General features: G+C 40.3%; 1 long non-coding RNA gene across 2 annotated transcripts; it reads left to right on the top strand.

Annotated features, from left to right (window-relative positions):
• LOC148344823 (uncharacterized) lies at positions 1–6,145 on the top strand. Of its 2 annotated transcripts, XR_015846069.1 has the most exons (7): positions 1–167; positions 828–947; positions 1,555–1,718; positions 2,062–2,250; positions 4,525–4,620; positions 5,681–5,833; positions 5,935–6,141. It is a non-coding gene; the product is annotated as an uncharacterized LOC148344823 (long non-coding RNA). The 2 variants fall into 2 exon arrangements; XR_015846068.1 differs by having other exon boundaries at positions 5,681–6,145.
• The last annotated feature ends 15,615 nt before the right edge of the window (positions 6,146–21,760 follow it).

Raw genomic sequence — 21,760 nt, 5'->3', positions numbered from 1 at the left:
CCCGCGCGGGGCGTGCTGACGAAAAGGCAAGCGCTCCTCCTCTCATCGCGTCCTTATTAAGACAGAAAAAAGACGCTGTTGAATTTTACCTATTCGCAGTTCGAGCAGGTGCTTAACGCTGGAGAATATCACCACTTCGAAGTTCGAACTGCTGTTGAAACGGAGAGGTAAGTGTTTTTCGTTGGGTTTTTTTCAAAACATGCGTCGAGTGCATTTGTTCATAGTTAGAGATAGTTGTGTGGAAAACACTATACAAAGTAGCACCATGGATGTGGGCCTACAACACTGGCCTAGCAAACATGTGCTCCTACATCGACATAATTGACGAGCTCCAGTTAAGCATTGAATAATTATAAAACGTCATGGTGCTTTTACTCATTTAAAGAACTAAACCGACGCGTATTGTCATCCGGTGGTCAGGTTTGCATTGAATGTGAGCACGAGGGACGCTAGCTTGTTGCGTTAGCTTTGCGGAGCTAACAGCTTGCACTTTTGTTATAGAACCACAGAATGCAAGTACTATGATAATTTCTGTCATTAATTTTTGTGTAAGACACGATGTTCACTGGTTAATTACATGATTCTTAAAGCAAAGGTTACTGTGAATGCAATTTTGGTAAGATTTTTGTAGTCACACTGCATAAATCTGTCTGTGTCTGTTGTTTAAACTTCAATATAAACTATTATGGTTGAAATCGTTAATTGGGATGGAGGAATTGATGTTTTTTTAATTTATAATTTATTTTTCTTACACTGATATTGTTAAAACTCCATTTAGCCCATAGTATTAATAATTCTCAACACAATACTGTCTTTTTTCTTTATAGAATAAACAATGCCTTCCCTGAGATGCAGGAAGTCCCCAAAGCAGGATACTATTGAACATGCAGTCAAGGGTCTGGACAAGACTGCAGAGTTAGAAGCGAAGAATATAAACTAATTTAAAGGTATGATGTTAACGCTTTTGCTAAGATATATTATTGTTTTCTGATAACCAAGCTGACATCGTTTTTTAAGTGGTTATTTTACATTAAGAGTGTCTTGACCTTTTCTTTTGCCACTTTTGTCAGTTTCAAGTTATTTCAGTGAGTGTGAAACCTGATGGTAGGAGTTCTATCTAAATTAAGGCTGTACTTGATGACGCCCTCCGGCATTTTTATACCACAATAGACCGGTGAACAAGTCCGATATTGATAGTCTAGTGTAAAGCACGTAATACGTCACAGAGATCACGTGACGCGATCCAATATGACTGTGTACAGTGTATGTCATTGTTTTGAAACTAAATAATCTTAAAGTTTTTTTTTTACGTAACCAGGTGCAATTGACATTTGTACTTTCAGTCCTAATACATACTGGCTAATGCAATGCTGGAAAATGAATTTTGGCTGGTCTGTTCCTTTAAAATCATAAAGAAGGGCTCTGCTCTATCCCTCACAAGAAGCAATGTTTCAAACCACCCTACATTAGTATAGTGGCCCAAATGAATATGATGACTCCTTATTTGTGTGCTTAAAAATATGACGAAGCTAACTTGATTTCCCTGTTAACTAGGTCGAGGAGTATTTACCAAGGCCCCTTTCAGGAAAGACGACTTTATTCTTTATTATGGAGTACAGAGGAAAATTGATAGATTCTGATGAATCTCAACGCAGGAAGATGGATGGAAGAGGCACTGTCTTTTTGTTTGACTTCCGCCGGCAAGAAAAAACTTGGAGGTGAGGCAAAGATTGAGATGTTATCTTATTTTTGTTTTTATTTAAAAAAATAAACACATACTCATCCCATAAGTGTTAGGGGAAAAATCATTCTCTAAGCAAAAATGTATAATTACTTTTATTCATGCGTTGAATCTGTACAAATGAAAATATAGATCATGAAGTCTCAAAGACAAGCTGTTAATAGGGTCTGATTCCAATAGAAATTTCTTGTATGATTTGATTTAGATTTAAAAATTGTGGATTTCCTATTTTTATGTTTTGTGTACACAAGATTGTCTCAAAGATTAATTTCTGACATTGATTGAATAATTGTTTTTTTTTTTTTTAAATCTATTTTAAGTGTTGATGCCGCTCAAGAAGATGGCAGTCTGGGAAGACTGGTTAATGATGACCACATGCACCCCAATTGTAAAATGAAGAAGATGACAACAGAGGACAGACCACACCTCTGTCTGTTTGCGCTCCGAGACATTGATGTTGGCGAAGAAATAACTTAAGACTATGGACCAGCTGGCCTTGGAGAACACAGGTTTGTAAGATGCATCTTTAAGTACAATAACAGAGCCCACTTGTGGTGTTCTGGTGATGTAGTTTCCAATTAGTTTGGCAATCTAATAAATGTATGTGAGGTTTCTATGGAAGTTGAACATGCTGACTGACTGGGGGAGTTCTCCATTGTCCACTATCTGTAATTCAAATTTGTGGGTCTGAGTCAAAGTTTGGCTCTGCAGGAACAACGAACTGGTCAGGGAGTGACAGTATTACAAAGTTCTGCGTTACTCCTTTCTGGGCGGTGGCCCTGTTAGGCCATCATATGCCATATTGCAAATATCCCCATTGTGGGACTAATTAAGGACATCTTTATGTTGTGGTTTCCCTACCAGAACCAGCACCAACCCTGTATATTCATGATATAAAACACTGTTTCAATTTGATATTTAGCCTTTCTATACTGTAAAAATAGAAGACCCCAGGCTTTCCTGCGCGCCCTTGCCCAATTGGTGGTGTTCAGGAGACAACCTGGGACTGAAATATCAGTCACAACCAGTGTTGTTTTCGTCACTGATGACTATGACGAAAATACTTCGTTAACGCCCCTTTTTTAATGACGATGACAAGCTATACGAGGTTCTTTTATGACGAAAACATGACGTGATGTACATGAATTTTTTTCGTTGACTAGACAAAATTGTTAGCATGTGGTTCATAAATTATTTTATGTTGCTTTTAGTGAAATAAAGCCACAACAGTTGCCCAACAAAATGTTTTGCTTCTCTGCTTATTTTGGAGCAGTGAGTATTGATTCCACTGTTGCCACTTTTTTCTGTTTGTAATGAAGAATCCTTAGTAGTCCATCCAAAAGTCTTTGTTATTGGGTGGAAACCTTGAATGCCTTGTTTTAACTCAAATGGACTTAAACCCATCCATCCATCCATCCATCCGTTATCTGTACCGCTTCTCCTCACTAGGGTCGCGGGGGGTGTTGGAGCCTATCCCAGCTGTCTTCGGCAGTAGGCGAGGTACACCCTGAATTGGTGTCCAGCCAATCGCAGGACATGCATAGACGAACAACCATCCACGCTCACACTCATGCCTCGGGGCAATTAGAGTGTCCAAGCAACTTGCCATGCATGTTTTAAGAATATGGGAGGAAACCGGATTACCCAGAGGAAACCCACGCAGGAAGGCCGGAGCCAGAATCGTACCTACGACCTCAATATTGTGAGGCCATCATGCTAACCAGTTGGGCCACCGTGCCGCTTGGACTAAAACCTTTGTGAATAAATTGACGAAAACTAGGGTAAAACTTTTTTTGCGTTTCCGTCGATTAAAACTGGACTAAAACCCTTTTTTTAGTTTTCGTTGACTAAAACTGGACTAAAACTATAACGAATTGGGATGACTAAATGTGATGTAAACAAATCAGCACTTTGTCCAAATGACTTGGACAAAATCTAAAATGCCTGCCAAAAACAACACTGGTCACAACACGTGTCTACAGAAGATTAATTGGCATGGGCGAAATTAATTAGTTTTATTTCATTCATGAGCTTATGTTTTGTTTTGGGTGGCTAAGGCTTAAAATGTGTAAAAATCTAATCCAACCTCAAATATAATTAATTCAATAAATTTATGATGCTACTAAAACATCGAAGCAGCCTCCTCCAGGCTTTACAGACTCAGAAATGGAGGTATGCGTATCGTGTGCTCATCCTGTCGTGTCTCGAGATGTTAAAATTGCAGTTAGATAGACGTGTGCTGATTAGACAAGACTTCTAATATATCTGGTGTCACAGGATATTTGTCAGTGAATGTGTATGTCTGGTTTGAGGCTCACTCAGCTTTTTCTTGTGTTGTGGGGTCCAGTTGAGTTGAATTGCGAGTCAGGTATGTTGGCCATCTGACACCCAACTGTCAGGTTTGCGTTCGTGGGGACCCCGTAGAGCCATTTTTATTGTTGACATAAATCATAGCTAATCATCTTTTCCTTCATTATCATATGAAATACAGTTAGGAGTTGTATGTGCCTTTACTATGTTATAATCTTAGAACCTACCAGCCACTACAGCTGTCCGACAAGAAGACTTTTGGCTGTCCTGTGCTCCATTGCGGCCCTGGTGGCGTTCAAAAGACAACCTGTGACTGAAATATCAGTCACAACATATCTCTACTGAAGATTAATTGTCATGCGCTAAAGTAATTGGTTTTGTTTCATTCGTGAACTTGTTCGTTAAAATGTGTAAAATTCTGATCCATTTTCTTTTTTTTAATTCATTAAATTAATATTCAACTTGTTCATTAGGATGGAGGACAACCGACAATGACTGAATCGGCTGAGGTTGATGCCACCAGAACATCGAAGCAGCCTTCTCAAGGTTTGACAGACTCTGAAAAGGAGGTATGCGTATCATGTGGTCATCCTGTCGTGTCTTGAGATGTTAAAATTACAGTTAGATAGACCTGTGCTGGTTGGACAAGTTTTCTAATATATCTGGACATAAATCGTAGCTAATAATATTTTCCCTCATCATCATATGATATACAGTTATGCGTAGTGTATGTCTTTACTATGTTACAATCTAAGAACCTACCAGCCACTACAGTTCTCTCATTGGGAGACTTAAGCTTTCGTCAGGCTGTCGACTGCTGCATTGCCCTCTTATTGGCTTTAAGTACACAACCTGTAACTGAATTATCTGTCAGAACAGAACCTATGTGTCCACAGCAGGTGATTTGGCATGTGGATTCTTCAGATTTTTAGAAAATAGGTAAAATTGTGATCAAAAGTTTAAAATGTATAAAATTCTGGTATAGTTTGCAATAGTATATCTATTAAATCATTTCAAAACTTCTTAACAAGGATGGAGAACATTGGCTGTGACCGAATTGGTTGAGGTTTACATTACCAGGACCATTGAGCAGCCTCCTCGGGATCTACAAATTTAGGAATGAAGATATGCATCCCATGTTACAATCCTGTTATGGCCCGAGGTTTTGAAGTTGCAGTTACATATTGGGCTGGGCGATATGGCTGATAAGTACATAGCGATATAAGTATTTCATATGGGTCCATCGATACACATTGAATTCTTTTTTCATATTATTTTATTCATTATTTTTTTTATTTTCCAATATTTTCACTGCCCTGTTAAAAAAACATTTAATGTAGTTTTCCTCCCGGGAGCTTTTTGTTACGGTCAATTAAGTGTTTTTGTTAAATATAGCTGCGTAGAATAATTATATGCATTATTATCGTACCACAATGTTTTGGTTTTGCAAATAATTTCCTAAAATCATTCTAATTTTGTTATTACATTATTTTGTCATAATATCATTCATCAATATTTTAGTTTTTTTTTTTTTTCAAATAGAATTAAGACCTTTTTCTGTGCAGATTCCTCTGGGGATTAAGTATTTAATGGGTTCTCAATTTTCTCTTGGACTCTGATGCAACCCAGTCTCCTCCCTTGGACAAAAAATATGGGCTGAATCTTCCTTGGAATAACGACACAGATTCTGACGAATCATTGTCAAATCCTGCCCCTGAACTTTGTGCCTCAGACCCAGACCATATTACTATCCCAAGGCTCAGGAGGACCAAAAGTATACAGGTAAACAACCCATATAGATTTCAGGGAATCTTACAAGCAAATTGCATATATTTTATTGGTCTCCTGCCTTCTATCCTTTATATTTCGTTGTTGTTTTTTAGATTAAAAAAACAGGCTGACTTTGGAATGGATAAGCATTATTACTCCAACTCAGATGACAGTGGAGATGAATATATTCCGGATACAAGTGAGGCCTCTGATTCAGACGGAAGTGAATCTTTGAAAATTGTGGACCCTCTCTTGAAGTCTAAGAATGCCTTCAGAGATTTTTCTCCCACACCACGAATCTCAAAAGCCACCTCAACGCAGGTTGTTAATCAAGGGCGTTCACCCGTTCGGAGGAGTAGCAGCACTGGTGTGATTCTTGAATTCTATGGCTCTTCAAATATTTGTGCAGTTTAACACAAATCATCCAAAATAGAATTCAAGCACATCTGTGACAGAAATTCAAATTCAGAAGTCAAAGAGAGAGAACAAAAAAAAAAATCTAATGCTGCGCTTCTTCCGAAGACATATACTGTAAACATTAAATGTATGTTAGGACAATCTTGAAAAAAGTATTAGAACACCCTTTACTTTTATTTCTTGTTAATTTTATTAACCAAAATATGTCCATTTTTATTACAGATTAATGAATACAAAATTAAAACTCTAATCAGCTACTTTTTAATCGTTATATTTGTATAAACAAATGTTATACATCTGTGTGTTAACTTATACAAGAAATGACGGAAAAGCAAGGGTGGTTTAGTATTTTTTTATCGTATATAGTCTGTATAATATCTTTAACCTATGCTGATGCTGTTTAATACTGATTTAAATAATAATAATAATGTCATAATCTGTTGGTTTTACATGAACAAAACCTTTCAAGCACTTTTTAAAATTCTAAATACTACCTCTTGTCAGTAAGTTGGTTCACAGCACTGCCTTGGAGTGAAAGTGTGTAGTGCTGAGACAGTCGGTATGTGCTGAGTCGTCTGACGTTTGTGTGACTGGTACCCAGGAAGGTAGCAAAACCAGGCAGTGTGTATGTCGTACCCAGGAAGGCAGAGAAACCAAGCAATATGTATGTGGTACCCACGAAGGCAGAGAAACTAAGCAGTGTGTATGTGGTACCCGGGAAGGTAGCAAAACCAGGGAGTGTGCATAGATACAGACCCCAAAAGTGATTAAAACCAAATAAAGTCCCCAGAAGATCATCTGTAGTCAGGTGAAGGACCCTGTACTTTGTTCAACTCATTTACTCCCTTAGACGTACAAAGACGTCTTTTAATGCAATGGCGCCCTCTACCAAAGACGTATAAGTACGTTTCCTGTCTTTTTTACGTCATAGTGTACATAAGGGTCTGATGCAACCTCTGACTGAGAATCAGCCTTGTCCGCATTGTGAATCATGTAAAAATCACCCAGCAGGGGGCAGAGGTGCAAAAGATCCGCCTTGAATCTGCGCCAGAGGTACAAATGGGGGGGCGGGATCCTGGGGTAGACTTATAAGTGTGGAGAGCAGCGTGGGTAGCTGCAGCATCGGCAGCACTAGCAGCAGTCGCATTAGTAGCGTTAGCAATGAAATCCTCCAAGCAAATGACGATCGAGGAATGCTTTTTTGTAAAAAAAAGCTTCCTAAAAGCATCAAGGCGATGGAGACGCTTTGGTTGAGAGGATGACGCTTCGTCGTCGTCACAACAAAACGGCGTCTAAAGAGGGTGCGCGTGCCTTGCGGCCTGCATCGCCTGCCTTCGGACAATAGCCAAAGCAGCTGAGAGTCCTCACCAGATCCCCCCGAACGAGGAGGTAAGCGCTCGCAAGTTACCATTGAACATGTGGTTTTACCCCTCATGCTTTTATTGTACATATCATGCATCTTGCGGGCAGAAAATGTCGCGTAAATGTGCAGTTAGACGCAAGCTTGCTCGCTGACTTTCTCGTCCGGGCGCCTATTGCACAATTACACGCGAGCGTAAGTCCTCGCCGACGAGGAAGTAAACGCTCGCAAGTTACCATTGAACATGTGGTTTTAGCCCTCATGCTTTTATTGTACATATCATGCATCTTGCGGGCAGAAAATGTCGCGTAAATGTGCAGTGACGCGCGAGCGCATCTCCTCCCCGACGAGGAAACAACAATACTGAATGGTGTGGTAATCATGCATACTTTCTAAAATTCACAGATTGTGCATCCCGCGGCAAGAAAGTTCCTCCTCGTCTTGTTGGTGTAAAGAAAGGTAAATTATAATATGAAACTTCACACGCCAGCAATAAAATGCAGCAATAAATATATATTTCCAATTGTTTATATTTCTGTCATTTACAGGTTGTGCATCAGGAAGCAGTGGTTCCGGATGGCGTCACACTGGATGGCAACCGAGGAAAATCGACTTTACAGCAACCCCTGGACCACTGAATGCCGCTGCCCATTTGGAGTCTGAGGAGCCAGCTGATTTCCTGCAGCTGTTTCTCACGGATGAGCTTCTGCAGCACATCGCGGATGCCAGCAATCACTTCCCAGACAATTATTTTCACACAAACCCCAGTGGACAAACACAAGCTCGCCTATTTTCCACGGACCAGCAAAGCCAGACCACAACGAAAGTGTCGGGTCTGTTTGCGCAAAGGCAAACGGAGTGAAACAAGAATGTGGTGTGAACTATGTTGTGTGCCCTTGCATCAAGGCAACTGTTTTATTTTATATCACACAAAAAAAAAGTATGTATGACACTGATGTATTTCATTTTTGTACATAGTTCAACAGTTCAGTCGTTTAGTGTTATGTGCAAATAAATTTATTTTATCAAAAACATTTTTTGTGCTTTTTTTTGTTATTTTATAGAAGGCATGCATTATTTAGATGTTAGAGGTGTCATAAAAGCCATAAATAATAGTGTCAAAGTTCAAATTATGGTCAAAATGCATCAGTTTACAAAAAGCTCATTTTCTCAGTTTTTTCCCCAGGGATTGGAGTTTTCATGAAATTTAGCTATTTTCAAATGCCGATTGCTCAAAAATGGAAAAAGATAGGAACAAACATTTTTTTTCTGTTGAAAGAAGAGAGTCTCATCTTTCTTCGGGTGTGCTCCATGTCTATATAGCATTAGAATACAATATTCTGTGGACCTTGCAATATTAGTCAAAACCCAGGAAAACGCTGGGATTGAGCGGGTTGCTCCAGTGAAAATGGCTGGTATTTAATGAGTTAAGACTGGTTAGGACATCCGGCTCGCAGTCCCAAGGTGCAGGGTTCGATCCCGGGACCCAGCTTTCCTGTGTGGAGGTTGCATTTGTGAGTGAGTTTGAGCGCAGATGGTTGTTCGTCTTTGCGTGCCCTGCGATTGGCTGGCAACCACTTCAGGGTGTGCCCCGCCTACTGTCCGTTGACAGCTGGGTAGGCTCCAGCACGCTATCCTTGTGAGAATAAGCGGATTGGATATTACATGTATGTGTTTATGCCCTAGGCCAGGCGAGGGCAAACTACGGCCCGGGGGCCACATGCGGCCCGTTAAGTTTTAATCCGGGCCGCCGAACTTGAAAAAAATTTAATGAATAAACCTTGTTAATGTTTTATTTTCTAAACACTGTGGTTTTCAAAGACAAATATTATTGTTGGAATGCTTTTATTCACTTTCATTTAAAATTAAATGTATTTTTTTTCTCAGATGAGGTGAGGTTTCCAAAACACTCCATCCATCTGCTCCTGGTCCGGCCCCTCTGTCATATTTTAGAACCCATTGTGGTCCTCCAATCAAAAAGTTTGCCCGCCCCTGCCCTAGGCTTTGTGTCTTTGCTTGGTTGACTGTGTAATGAGTGTATGAATGCATTTCTTTCTACCAGACACCTTGGACTTCCCATGGCAGATTAATAATCTATTTTATCTATCCATCAGGGTCACGAATGTCATTTGATGAGTAGAGAATTTAGAGTCTCCAATTAACCTAATATACATGGATTTGCGCATGGAAACCTGAGAAAAAGCCCTTAGTCCTACTTTTCCATCTGAACCACTTTATCCTCACGAGGGTCACAGCCGTGACATCCCAGCTGATTTCAGAAAGTAAGTGGGCGACGACTCATGATCTCTTGGTTGAATAATATTGTTAGGGGCTCAAAATGGCCCTCTACAATAAAATGGCAGAAGAATATTACATACTCTCTGGCAGAAGAATATTGCGTTTTTTTTGTTTTGTCCAATTAACTTAAATAAAACTTGGGAAAATTTAATGATTACATGTAAACCAGCTGGTCTTCCCCATACCAAGCCCTGGCTAAAACTGACTGAAAAATGCATGATGTGTGCCTTTTAAACTCCTCGGCCCATCCACTATGCCAGGGATGGGCAAACTTTTTGATTGGGAGGGGGGGGGCACAATGAGTCCTAAAATACATTTAATTTTAAACGAAAGTGAACAAAAGCATTACAACAATATATATGTCTTTGAAAAACCACAGTATTTAGAAAATAAACCATTAACAAGGCTTATTCATTTAATTTTTTTCAAGTTTGGGGGGCTGGATTGAAACGTTTAACGGGCCACAAGTGGCCCCCGGGCCGTAGTTTGCCCAAGTGCCCTAAGCCAATTGATTCTAAAAAATAACAGTTTTCTTCATCAAAACAACATTTTATGATCAACATAAATGTTAGTGAGTACATAAAGGTATACTCATTCGATCTATCATAACCCCATGCACTTAGACTGTACAAAAAAAAGAAAATTTTTATTTTAAAACCTAGTATTTCGCCATGACGTCACACGCTAGCGTCAAGTGCTTGGCGCTAAAAACCCGGAAGTAACAGCGGCGCTCGGTTTGAAAGTGGAGAGTTGTGCATGGTAGGCGAATTCGGGAGAAATGTTTGTTGAACACGAGGACTGTGGCGTAGAAGATGGTTTAACAGCGATCTAGTGCGCACCCAACCGTGATGGCTGACCAACGAAATAAATGCGGACCGACGGAGTGGACTGACAGGACGTGGAAAACAGGTGTGTGGCATGTGTGCGTGTGCACGAATGTGGGAGCGCGTTCACTATGGTGGCAGCGATCGCAAAGCAGCAGCACCACTCCTTGACAAAAGTATTGTACTTTCTCTGATGTTTTGGGTTTGCTCTGCTTTGGGGTTTGTAGTTCTGGCCACGCAAAAGTAACAAAGCAAGTTCTTGGATGTCTGCTTTTTTCTTGAACTGTTAATTGGTTAACATTGTGGCTCTTATTTTTATCTAATGTATGGAGTTTGGTGGCTATCTATATGCACAACTATATTAGTTGCACTTGAAATTGCATACAGAAAATTAGTATAAATAGGTTACGCTATAAAGTATAACAATATTAACAATCGTTATTGTTGTTACTGTTTATTTATTTTATTTTGCAATAACTGTGCTCCAAGCTTAGCTGTTGTGCCAGCTGCCAAGTAAAAATATGTAATCTCACTCAATAATAGGAATAAATACTTAACTAACATCTCAATTTTTCGGGTTGGGCTGTGGGGGAGGGGAGGGTGGCTGCCTGACATAAAGCAGACTGTCCTGCACATGCGCAGACCAGCCGAGTGTGTGAAGTGTGCGTAAGTGCAGTACCGGGACCGACCACTAGACAGCGATCCTGAGTAATTTTTCCGCACACACATTTCTAGCACACTCGTCTTGTTTTTGTGACCTTCCTGGGAAGCCCTGAAACTTTGACAGGACCTCCCCCTGAGCTTCTTATCACTGAATTCAATGCTCTTTTTTGTGGGGCCCAGATTTTTGGTCCCCACAAAAATTTTGGTCCCCTACAGTGGGTGTGCTGTCCGATGTTGGTCCCCAACATGTAGCTTATACAAACACACACACACACCCCTACTTGTTTTTGTGACATTGTTGGGCCACCTGAGCAAAACTCACATTGTGGGAACCACCCTTTCTAGTGGTTGTACAGCTCTGAAAAAAATCAGGCAGTGTCCAGGAATTTAGTTAAACACAAAAACCACTTCAAATTACCAATTAATGACCTGGAGGTCAAATGAGTGACTCAAGTGCATGTAATTCAGTCACTGTAGCCCAAAGATTCTCTGGGCCAGTGGATGAACCATTATTCGTCTTGGACAGCATTGAAGCAGGCCGTAGCCTGGTTTCTAAAGCTGAAAGACTTACTGACAGAGTAAAGGAAAATAGAAAGGAGTTAATCACATTAGGTGAAGAAGGCAAGATGAATTTATTCAAGAGAACTGTCAAAGGAAAGTATTTGACCTGCGACGACTTGGATAAAGCAGAAAGAGAACTTGTGAAATACTGTCAAAGGCGAAGTTTCAAAAAAGATTTAGCCATATTTGAAAAACAAAAAAGGGTGAAGAAAAGTAGCCCACTTTACAAGTTCAATATAGTACTTCAAGATGGTGTCATGAGGGTTGGTGGACAGTTGAGCCACGCAGCCATGCCTGAAACAGCAAAACAGCAAGCCATCTTGCCAAGGATTCACATAACACAAAGCTAGTCCTGAGATACATTCATGAGATTACAGCTCACGCTGGAAGGAACCACATGATGGCTAATCTGCATCAACAGTTTTGGATACCTCGAGCTGCTAGAGTCATCAGAAGAGTGCTACCTGACGATCCGCCTTTCAAGAGAATTGGCGTTGATTATTTTGGTCCATTCTAAGTAAGTAGGGTTAGAGGACAAGTAAAGAGATACGGCGTGATTTTTACATGTCTCGCTGTACGAGCCGTACATCTGGAAATTGCATCTTCACGTGACACAGATGCTTGTCTCAACGCAATCCGAAGATTTCTTGTCAGAAGAGGACAAGTGAGAGAGATGTATTCTGATAACGGAACCAACTTTAGATCAGCTGACAGTGAAATGAAGAAATCAATCAAAGAATGGAACACTAAGTAAATCGAGAAACACTTGCTGCAAAAAGGTATTCAGTGGCATAGCAATCCCCCAGCAGGTTCCCACCACGGAGGAAGCTGTGAGCGACTTATTTGGTCTGTGAGAAAAATCCTGAATGTCACTGTAAAAGAACAAATTTCGGGTGAAGAAAGTCAATATACCTTGCTTGGTGAGGCTGAAGCAGTTATAAACAGCAGGCCTATCACAAGGACATCTTCCGACCTCAACGACTTGGAAGCACTCACACCCAACACTCTGTTGTGGCTGAAGGTCAAACCTGAGTTACCTCCTGGAGTCTTCTGTAAAGACGACCAATACGCCCCAATACGTACCTCTGGGAATGAGCTGGTCAGCTCTTTAAAGAGTATTATGTAAGTTGAAATACATTAATCCATTTTTCTTTTTTGGACCATCTTTAACTGTGTAGTGTGTAATGTCTAAAATACAAAATGATCAGATTTTAGGGTGCAGTTGACGACTGTGGCACAGGTCCTCGCTCTACAAGTGCTAATAGTCTTCGGCAAAGAGAAAAATCTGCCATAAGGTACAGAAAACATTGGCATCAGAGTAAATGGATGCATGTTTTTGCAATGTGCGAGGAAACTGGCGAACTCAGAGAAAACTACGCAGGCTTGGGAGAACATGCAAACTCTACACAGGAAGGCCGGAGCCGGAATCGATCCCACAACCTCTGCATTGTGAGACCATCGTGCTCACAAGTCGCCCACCGTGGCGGCCGTCCATTATGAATGCCATCCCACCATCCATTATCTGTACGGCTTCTCCTCACAAGGGTTGCGGGGGCTGCTGGAGCCTATCCCAGCTATCTTGGGGCAGTAGGTGGGGTACACCCTAAACTGGTTGCCAGCCAATCGCAGGTCACACAAAGACAAACAACCATCCGCGCTCACACTCACACCAATTTAGGGTGTCCAAACAACCTGCCATGCATGTGTTTGGAATGTGGGAGGAAACCGGAGAACCCACGCAGGCGTGTGGGAAACATGCAAACTCCAAACAGGAAAGCCGGAATCAATCCCGCGACCTCTGCATTGTGAGACCATCGTGCTAACAAGTCGCCCACCATGCATCCCTGCTAAATAAATGATTAATTTTTACATTTTAGTATTTGTAAGCGATCTTGTGTTCATGACAGCATTTTCAACAGTGTGGGTGTTTGTATGAAAGCATTTCACTCGTGTATGGGCATGAGCATGTTTCAGTTGTATTTATGAATAACAATAATTTCACAATTGTGCCTGAGCGCCTTTCACTGGTGTGTATGAGAATGTTTCACCTATGTGTATGAGCGCATTTGACGAGTGTATGAGCAACAACTATTTCACTAGTGTGTATGAGAGCGTTTCACTCGTATGTATGATAGCGTTTCATAAGTATGCATGAGCAACAACAATTTCACTGGTGTGTAAGAGTGCATTTCAGAAGTGTGAAGCGATTCCTGACTTTTGTCCCCAACGGCACCTCATACTCCCCATCTCCCGCTCACTTCTCCTGACCCCATGAGCCATCCCCGTTGCTACTACATGGAGATTTGATGTGTTTTTTTGTTTTTTTTGTTATTAGCTTCTTCAACATCTCTTCTGATTCTCATCTCTTCTCTGGCGCTCGTCTCCGCCTGTCTGATTTGAAGTCGACCTCAGAATTTGCACTATTTTGACATGACTTCTGTGGTAATCACTACTGACATATTGTGTCATTTGCTCAATAATACATTAAAATTATAATAAATAATTAAAATGGGTCCGGTGCCGAGCTCTGGCTTCATATCTTTAAAAGTGGTCTTCTCAAATCTGTTACTAATGGCCTCTAAATCAGTTGTGGTAGAGAAGGGGCAAATTAGACCTTATGGCATCTTAATTTGGTCAAGTCTTGTACCCATTTTCAAGGCCAGCGACTATTGCTTTTGCTATATACAAGAAAAGGATTACTCTGAATATACACAACAACAAATCCCAGATGTCCAACCCAAATGTTGTTTCAAAATAATCCAGTTCAGATGATAAACAAATGTATTGGTATGTTGAGGTCATTATTTCAAATCAAAATATACACTTCTTTTTCAGACAATGGGGAGGATCGAAGAAGTGGAAAAGTTGCAGGAGTAACTTCAAAACAATGCAAAGAGACAGAATCTGGAAGAATGTCAAGTTTGTCCATGTTTATATTTCTGGAATTTAGTGGGCGTGCATCTCGAAATGTTTGGGGATGGTTCGGGCTGCCAGACAAGACTTTCACTGCGAGCGCTGGACCACTGGATGCTGCGGCAAACAGCGGACTTCTTGCAGCTATTTATTACCAACAAGCTACTCCTGCACATCAATGATGCGGATGGCACAGACTGCTTTGCAGACAATTATTTTGAGGCAAAACCAAGAGGTCTGTAAGCACTCTGAAAACAAAGTAAAATATTTGACACCCACGGCAAAAAAAGCCATGCTACAGCATAGGGCTGGGCGATAAACCGAAAATTTACCGTTACCGAAATTTATTACAATGACCGAAATCATTTTGCCCATGTCGGTAAATTCGATGAATAAAAAAAGAAAAGCCTTTTGTCTGCGGCAATGTTCATGCCCCTTTAAGACCGCTACAGCGCCTCTAGTCATGTGACTCCACCCGTCTGTCGCTCTCGTTGCTGGCGATTCAAATCCAGAAGCTTTCTCACCACCCACAACACAACCATGCTGTGCTGAAAGTTCAAAGTGAGAAGCAAGGTTCGACAAGTGACAACAGCCCATGAACGGAGGCGACACCATACGAGAGAACGTCTCAGAGGTGGACGCGATAGCCTAGCACATAGCTAAAGATAAAGCTCCTCTAGTTACGTGGCGCGCACAGGATTTAAACGCTTCATGAAAGCCGTATTTCCCGATATGGACTACATCGGGCCGGGAGCTTAGACATGTCAAGCATTTTGCATCTACATCCGACTTGTGGTCGGGTCGCAACATGGATCCCTGATTGAGCCTAACTGTGCATTCCATAGATGACAAGTGGCGACTGCGCAGCAGAGTACTCGAGACGGCACATTTTCCCCGATAATACCCACTTGTTTATTTGGCTTGCATTGACATTTTCTTTCATTTTATTTAGCGTTTTTTTATTTGCCATTATTTACATCATGAGAGCATCTTGGCGCAATCTATTTGCAGAAAAAGATTTCGCAAGAGGTACCCTTTTTCTTTGTGACATTGTTCAAGTCATGCAAAGCAAGCTCAGGGTTCGCGGTTAACCGCTTCCCGATTGCCCGGGGCAAGTGAAATTTGGCCACGGGCAAGGTAAAATTATGGGCAACTTGCCCGACCGGGCAAGCATTTTTTAAAGCAGCCAAATATCTTTAATTTTGACGAAAACGGTGGTGTGATCTGTTTGTGTGCACTGTATGGTGATGGTTTAACCCAGACAACCCCTTATGTTTTGGTATGGTCCATTGGCCTTATCGGGGGCAATGGGCGGGCGCTACGGGGATCAGTTAGTTCAGTGAATGTCGAGTTAAAGTGGACGTCAATAAATCCCGCAGTATTGGAACTCGCTGTCGTAGCATCCTCATTTGAAGTTTGAAAAACACAACAAAAACCTACGATATTTTGGCCGAAAATTTCGGATTCCTCTGACATGACTAAAATAGCTCGAATATTTTTAAGTAGACAATTCAGTTGTGAGTAAGGAAGGGAGTAATATTTGATTATTGGCTGTTAATTCATTAGCTCCATGGTGTGACCTGACATAGTGTCAGTGACTGTGTTCTGTTTATGCTATGAAACTTATGGAGGCAGCACCACAGGCACTGGTCTTAAAGGAATACACAAATTTGCCACACTCATAATTTACTCATGTGATTCCTCAATTAATACGCTCTCCTGGACTTAAAATTGATCATCTGGATTGCTGTAATATCATTTTCCCAATTTAACATGCAGATTTGTTAATTATTAAAACTACAATTAACATTTTCAATAACTGCACAGGATGATACATTTGCTCTTGTGAGTAGGGTTTCATGGTTGACGATGAAAACAAGATTAATTTATGCTTATCAGATTATATGTTTATTTACATTTGTGGCGCACATTTTACAACCATAAACATTTTATTCTTAGAGAAAAAAAATTGTCACTTGCCCAAGTCGGGCAAGTAATTTGGCCACTCGGGCAAGGCAAATTTTAGTGGCACTTGCCCTATGGGCAAGCAGTTTTTAAAGTTAACCGCGAACCCTGCAAGCTATTTGGAATGTTCATACAAATGATTTTTGTACTTTTATTTTTCATTGAAAGTAAAGTGTACCAGTTGGTCAATAAAAAAAACAGTCAATATGCAATTCCTGCATTTATTTTGATTTTAGTCCACGTGGGAATTTATCGTGCATTTATCGTTATCGAGGTAAAATTGCTCGATTTCTCGCGATATTGATTTGAGGTCATATCGCCCAGCCCTTCTACAGCATGTATACAGTGTGAGACGTGTTGTGTTCACTTGCTCCAAGGCAATTGTTTTAGTGTATACCACATACCCAACGAATTGTGTAATTTGTATGGCGGGGTGTACACATGCGTTGCAAAAACACATGCACACACTGTCACTCACGCACTTCCGTATATAGTTTATTTCAGCACCTTTTGTCATGCTGTTTTTATTTTATAGAAGGAAAGCATTATTTTGATGTCTGAGCTGTCACAAAAGAAAAAATAGAACTGTTGAAGTCAAGTCAAGCTTGTGCTTGAAATGTTTGTTCTTAGTTTCTCAGTTTTTCGTGAGCAATGGGAATTCAGTTATATTCAAACGCTGTCAGGTAAAGGCTCCATATTTTTATAGCATTATAGCACACTATTCTGTGGGCGCTAGAATTGAAGGGTTTGCGTTAGTAAAAATAGGTGGGATTAAATGAGCTGAAGTGTATCTCTTGAGTGCTCCTTAAATATTTGCCTGTGTTGGTATATTTTATTTTGGTCGTGTCATGTTTATTCTTACGCTGAAAGAGACATGAGGTGTTCGAAAAAAATAAATGATTTTTTTTTCCCGGTCAAAACTACCAATGGTGTCTGTTTTTTTTCCCTCCGTGAAATGTACGAGTTATCACTTTGACGCGCATGATGTCACGTGGCTGGAGGACTGGAAACTTGCACGAACAACATTTACGTTGAAATGTAACAATGACACATATATCGACATCTAACAAACATGCATGGGCATCTAACATTGACACTTACATTGACGTCTATAACATAAACCATTACAATCACATCTAACAAACACGGACATCTAACAGACACATCGACATCCATCATAAACATTTACATAGACATCGACATCTAACCAACCTTTACATAGACATCTTACACACATCGACATCTAACAAACATTTACATAGACATCTAACATAAACACATCTAATATAGACACATAGATTGACATCTAACATCGACACATTGAGATCTAACATAGACATACATTGACATCTAACATAGACTGTTACATCGACAACTAACATCGACACAAGGCTTTGTCAAATGACACGTCATGACGACATATACAGAGACACAAGGCACAACAGCATATTTTTGGTACAAATTGAACCCGATATGTTAGCTACCTCGTTCGACTTAAAGGGTTAGCGAACTTGTTATGGTGGTTGAGGCGTGGTGGCTACCCAGCTCGTGTAGTGTATATTAAACTTAAGTTAATAATTTATGACCAGTAAACACGGATGTTGTAACGCAAAACAATGTTCAAATGTTAGTTTTTTTTCAACACATTTCATGAGAAAAAGCTCTACTTGTCTGTGAGAAATGTATGTTGTAGACCCATTATATAACACAATATTACACAATTTTACATTGGAATTTCATTTAATAAAACATTGACAATTATCTTTACAAACACTGTGTATGATTCATCTTTTCATTTGTTGTTCAATGAGCAAAACAGTGGCGATCAAAACAGTGCAAATTAAATGACATTTTATAGGTATCTGGCTGCAATACAGTGAACCCTCGCTACTTCGCGGTTCACCTTTCGCGGGTTCAGTGCTTCGCGGGTCTAAAAAATATTCGGGGGCATTGTAGTTTCGCCGAGCGGCACGACGGGGCGCTGGAGTGGTTAGACGGCCGGCGTGCGCCGAAGAAGAACGTGGGCGAAGAGGAGAGTGGACAAAGAAGAGCACGTTCCCCCGGGCACGATTTGGGGCGACGTTTCGCGCGGTTCGGACCGTACCAGAGCTCCGGCCAGCGTGCGTGGCAGTTAAGCCGAAGAGGAACAACTTCCGCCCGGGCACTAGCGGGGCGACATTTCGCTCCGTTCGGGACCGTGCGAGAGCTCCGGAGGAGACCGGCCGGCGTGCGTGGTTGTTAAGCCGAAGAGGAACACCTTCCGCCCGGGCATGAGCGGAGCGCGAGGCTGTCAGTTATGAATGAATAAATGAATAAATAAATGAAGAATGCCAGGGCACACCGGACGGCGTACCAGCAGGTAAAAGTCGAAGTAATTAAATAAATACAAAAAGAAGTAATTGAATAAATACAAAAATAATGGCTGGGGAATAAAAAAATGTTTTAATAATTTTTTTTTTTTGTTATAACATGAATTTCACCCTCTCTCTCTCTACCCGTATATATATATATATATATATATATATATATATATATATATATTATTTTATTTATTTATTTTTTTAAGCATTTTTGAAGGTGCGCCGCTACTTCGCACTTTTTTTTTTTAAGCATTTTTGAAGGTGCGCCGCTACTTCGCACTTTTTTATTTTTAAGCATTTTTGAAGGTGCGCCGCTACTTCGCGGATTTTCAGTTTTCGCGGGTGGTCTCGGTCCCCATTAACCGCGATAACCGAGGGTTCACTGTAGTAAGTTACATTCTAATTTACATTTACAGGTAATGGAAATGACTACTGGTAACCTCAATTTAACTGTATTTCAGTCAGAATGCCTCAAACATCATAAAAAAATAAAACGTTGAGTATTATTTCTCCTTCAAAATGTCAGAAGAAATACTCTATAATGGCCTGACGACATTAACATAGTTTATAGTATATAGCAGGGGTGGGAAAACTTTTTTATTGGCGGGCCACAATGGGTTCTAAAATTTGACAGAGGGGCTGGACCAGGAGCAGATGGATGGAGTGTTTTGGTAACCTCATCTCATCTGAGAAAAAAAATACATTTAATTTTAAATGAAAGTGAACAAAAGCTTGTCTTTGAAAAACCACACTATTTTGAAAATAAAACATTAACAAGGTTTATTTTTTTTTTTTTCAAATTCGGCGGGCCGGATTAAAACGTTTAACGGGCCGCATGTGGCCCCCAGGCCGTAGTTTTCTCACGTCGGTATATAGCATAGCGGCATAGGTTCCCTCGTCAACATCAAGTGAGTTACCCTCTTACCAAGACCAAAATACGGGGCTCCCCATCTTTCGGTTACTTCTCCAGACCCCAACAGTCACCCTCGTTGCGAGAACTTTAAGATTCGATGTTTTTTTTTTTTCGCTTCTTCAACTTCGTGTCTGATTCTTTTCTCTTCTCTGGCTCCAGGATTCCGCTGTCAATCAGATGACGATTGAGGCGGGACTTCCGGTTCAAAGTCACCCTCAGAGTTTGCAACCATTTGAGATGGCTTCTGTGGTAATAACAACTGTCATAGGTGCAATTTGCTCTATAAAGCATTAAAAAAAATAATAATAATAAATTACAAAAAATAGTCAAGTACAGCACTCGTCTCATAAACTAGGTAAGAATTTAGCGTTACTAACGTTGCTACACTATAAAGAGTGTTTTACTGACTAGCTAAACCCAGTTTTGGTTTAGCTGTTATAAAAGTTTGGTTTTTTAGTGCTGTAAATGCATTTTCAGCTCGCGCTGTACACATTTGCTATGAGAGGCATTATCTCATAAGGGAAATATTGGACAATCAAATTAATGACTGCCCAGGCATCAGGATGTCTTTTTACACTATATAAAGGTGGAAATTTACATTGGAAACGTTTAGTTTAGCTGTTAATGAAGTTTCGTTTTTTTTAGTGCTGAAAATTCATTGTCTGCTGGCGCTGTACACTTTTTCTAAGTGTTGCAATATCTCATGAAGGAAATACTGGACAATCAAATTAATGACTTTCCAGGCTTCAGGATGCCTTTCTACACTATATAAAGGTGGAAATTTACATTGGAAACGTTTGGTTTAGCTGTTATAAAAGTTTGTTTTTTTAGTGCTGTAAATGCATTTTCAGCTCGCGCTGTACACATTTGCTATGAGAGGCATTATCTCATAAGGGAAATATTGGACAATCAAATTAATGACTGCCCAGGCTTCAGGATGTCTTTTTACACTATATAAAGGTGGAAATTTACATTGGAAACGTTTGGTTTAGCTGTTATAAATGTTTGGTTTTTTTAGTGCTGTAAATGCATTTTCAGCTCGCGCTGTACACATTTGCTATGAGAGGCATTATCTCATAAGGGAAATATTGGACAATCAAATTAATGACTGCCCAGGCTTCAGGATGTTTTTTTACACTGTATAAGGGTGGAAATTTACATTGGAAACGTTTAGTTTAGCTGTTAATGAAGTTTCGTTTTTTTAGTGCTGAAAATTCATTGTCTGCTGGCGCTGTACACTTTTTCTAAGTGTTGCAATATCTCATGAAGGAAATACTGGACAATCAAATTAATGACTTTCCAGGCTTCAGGATGCCTTTCTACACTATATAAAGGTGGAAATTTACATTGGAAACGTTTGGTTTAGCTGTTAGAAAAGTTTGGTTTTTTAGTGCTGTAAATGCATTTTCAGCTCGCGCTGTACACATTTGCTATGAGAGGCATTATCTCATAAGGGAAATATTGGACAATCAAATTAATGACTGCCCAGGCTTCAGGATGTCTTTTTACACCATATAAGGGTGGAAATTTACATTGGAAACGTTTAGTTTAGCTGTTAATGAAGTTTCGTTTTTTTAGTGCTGAAAATTCATTGTCTGCTGGCGCTGTACACTTTTTCTAAGTGTTGCAATATCTCATGAAGGAAATACTGGACAATCAAATTTA

This window comes from Idiotropiscis lumnitzeri, chromosome 1 (assembly GCF_059441095.1).
Source record: "Idiotropiscis lumnitzeri isolate Australia: NSW breed Sydney's pygmy pipehorse chromosome 1, RoL_Ilum_1.0, whole genome shotgun sequence".
NCBI lineage: Eukaryota > Metazoa > Chordata > Actinopteri > Syngnathiformes > Syngnathidae > Idiotropiscis > Idiotropiscis lumnitzeri.
The sequence above is the reverse complement of the archived record's forward strand: the minus strand, read 5'-3'. Positions and strand labels throughout refer to the sequence as shown.